Below are 3,550 nucleotides of genomic sequence, written 5' to 3'. Positions count from 1 at the left end.
GATAAACACTGTATTGTGGGTTCGGGTTTCATGGGTAGATTTTTACTTTCATTCCGGTCAAAAATCATGTTAATGGGGTGGGGGGGGGGACTGTTATGGGTCCGCTATGTGTACGTCAAGCGCTATTAACAATCATACACGTGGTTAACAAATCTGATGTACACAAAACCTGTTTTTTTTCTTTTCTCAACACAGTACGCTACATACTTTAAGCGTAAAACCAAAAATTACCATTTCATATTGTAACTTACCATTTCATATTTTTCACTTCATCTTTAAAGCAAAGTTGACCGTCTTATAATTTACAGAATAACATATATATATATATTTATATATATATATTTATATATATATATATCTATTCCCTGTTGGTGATATAAAGTCACAAAACAGCTAGCTGTGCAGAAATAAGCAAAACCTTAGCGTATTTTGATTTTGGTGTTGAGGGCCGAGGACAAAGATCAATTGAGGTCAAAGGTCAATTTGTCTAGCTTGTGCGAAAAAAAAGTGTGTTGCGAATTCTTCCTTCACCGTAAGTCCGAGGAAGTTCAAACATGGTGGGTAGGTGCCTGACCATGTAACATAGTACTTGCGTGATTGACGACGTAATAGGTCTAACGTCAGAGGTGAACGGTTGGAAAGCCTAACAATTGGTTTTTAGCCATATTCTGCTTGTCAACATGTAGGGAAAATCCATTAAACCACACGGTAAGTAGAGAATGATGAGACCAATACTAGAATATTCCTTTTTGGATGTTGAGGGTTTGAAATGAAAGGACAATGAATGTGAAAAATGTAGGTGAAATTGGTCCATACAAGTTTGATGCCTTGTATATGAAACAACAGTGATGGTTAGGTAATATCGTTTTCTACTAAACTATATACGTTAGAAAACTAGATTCCAGCCTAGTAACAAAGATGGTAACCAGAATATTAATAAGTGGGCCAGGCTTCACATAAAAATTCTTAACATATAAATATCTCTTCAACAGCATTTCCGCTTTAGTTCATACTGGGATTGTGATATAACTACATAGTAAGTATATGCTCTTTGCAAAAAACAACTTTGACCTCATTCATATTCATAAGTTTGTCGGGCTTAATGCGAAGTAAAAAAAAAACAGCTTGTAAACACGATCATCAACCACAAATTGAACCAACGTCATACTTGGTAGATAAATGACCCATGATTGAAATTGGTAGAGGTCAACAGGTATCAAAGTCTTAAAACCTTTTAAACATGATAGCTCCAAATTAAAGCTACAATAAATCTGTCTACTATCCAACGGTACATGATTTTCTCTTGGTGAACATAGTTTGGTGAAATTCAGTTCAGTTTAGACTCTGCATATCTTTAAATTAACAGAACATCCAGCAAAATTCAGAGAAATTTGATATGTAGTATTACTTTAAGCACACTCAAGTGGCTGTTGTCCAGTTTCACCCTCTGAGCTTCAAGGGGTCAACATGGGTCAATTTCAAATGGTGGAAAAATTGGCTCAAGGGGTCCAATGGTTATTTCAATTGGTCTCCAATTGGCAAGTTGTTTAGTGGTTATACCAGATGACTTGTAGGTTGTCAAAATATTTCACAGTGCATTTAAACAATGTCATATAGAGCTCTTAGTTATAATTAAAAAAATAGTAAAGGGATTGGCAAGCTCAAAATTGATAAGAGAAAAGTTCCTTTTATTCATACAATCTATGTGTCTAAAGTTAATTACACATAGGAATTGGAATAAAATTCTATACTGTAAAATCCTTACCAATGAATTAAATGGTTTATGCTTTGTCAACATGGTAACTGATGTCTGATATTTTTCTTTATATGTTGCTGCATTAGTCAATAGATAATTCCACTAAAGTGTGTATAAGTTCATTTACATTAACACGTATGGCTTACCACACTGTGAATACGTTTATACACATAGGAACCACTAAATGTTTTTGTCCATTGGTTGCTTCTATACCCTGCACCGGGACACTTTCAAGGTGACTACACAAAATGATGTTATGCGTGATCGTTGACACTTTTCAATACAACAATACATAAAAAACATACATTCGACTTGTTGGCAGTTGTTCGATATTTAATGAAACTAAGTAATTGAAACGAACTCCGACATTGCTTTCTTAACAAGACCTTCCCAAATGTTAACATTGAGGAGGTTTAGAACGATAAAATGCACTATGTCATGTACTTCACTTGGTAAAGCTGGTACCCTTTCCAATCCTAGAATGCCCCGTGTCATGTATCTCGCATCCACCATGGTAAATCCGGTACCCTTTCCAATCCTAGAATGCCCTATGTCATGTACCTCAAATCCACCATAGTGAAGCTGGTACCCTTTCCAATCATAGAATGCCCTGTGTCATGTACCTCACATCCACCATGGTGAAGCTGGTACCCTTTCCAATATAAGGTCGAAGCAAAGAGAAAAAGAAAAAGAAACGAAATATTTGGCTGTCAATAAATGTATGACGTCACATCTGTTTGACATCACTGTATGACATCACACCTGTTTGACATCACTGTATGACGTCACACCTGCTTGCTACTAGTTTAATTATGGTACAAACTGTGACAATTTCAATGTCTCAGAACATTACGGAAGAATTGAAAGGAATTTCTGTCAGAATACTTACATATCGCTCTATTTCATCAGTCAAACATAATAACCACCCTGAACTTTCAACTCTTAAGGTATTGGATAGTAACATCTCACAATTTGCATTGTACGGTATTGTGTTGATCCCAAAATATGCACGACAGTCAAATAGTGCTTGTTCATGGCGAAATAATTTAATAATTAATAATCTCCTCATCATTTTGTCTCGTGTGATGGTTCTGTAAGAAGGACACAAACCCTCATCTTCAGCTTATACTATACAGATATCGTTGTGCAGTATGTCTCCCACAAACAGCTTACAAATATTGCGTTCCATTTGGGAGACATCCCAGTTTAGAAGTATAGTGTCTTGGAGCTATAGTATGTAAATCTCTGACGTCATAGCGCCACTATAGCATCTGGAACCGGTTATTTTGTCATTGTATTTCTTTCCATATGTTGAAGGTAAAATGTAATAGGGTTGATACTGCAGTTCCTGCAATCATTAGTTCATGTGAAGACCTTCAATATGATATATTCAGCATTTGCAAAATCAATCTCCATAAAAGAAAATACACAAATGTAAAAAATAAAGAAAAAAACATTACAAATATGTAGTGCCAGTAGCTCGATGATGTCATATTTAGACTTGATCAAGCCTTCAGCCTTGTATAGAAAGAAACGTTAAATCTAAAATACCTAGCAAATGGAATAAGATTTTTCTTAGCTGTTCGGGGAAGTACTTCATGACATTTATCTCTATCAAACAATGCAATAATGATGGTAGAGTTTGTGTTTCCTGTTATTTCTGGAATAATTTACAGGACCTCCAGAAATGCACTTCGGAGAAGCATTATCAGTTTTATGAATGGTTACCAGGCGCGTATCCAGGATTTTCTAACCCGGGGGGCGCGAATTACCATCTAAGCGGAGCGCCACCAT

Source organism: Apostichopus japonicus, chromosome 2 (genome assembly GCF_037975245.1).
Source record: "Apostichopus japonicus isolate 1M-3 chromosome 2, ASM3797524v1, whole genome shotgun sequence".
Lineage (NCBI taxonomy): Eukaryota > Metazoa > Echinodermata > Holothuroidea > Aspidochirotida > Stichopodidae > Apostichopus > Apostichopus japonicus.
This window is presented reverse-complemented; position numbering follows the sequence as displayed.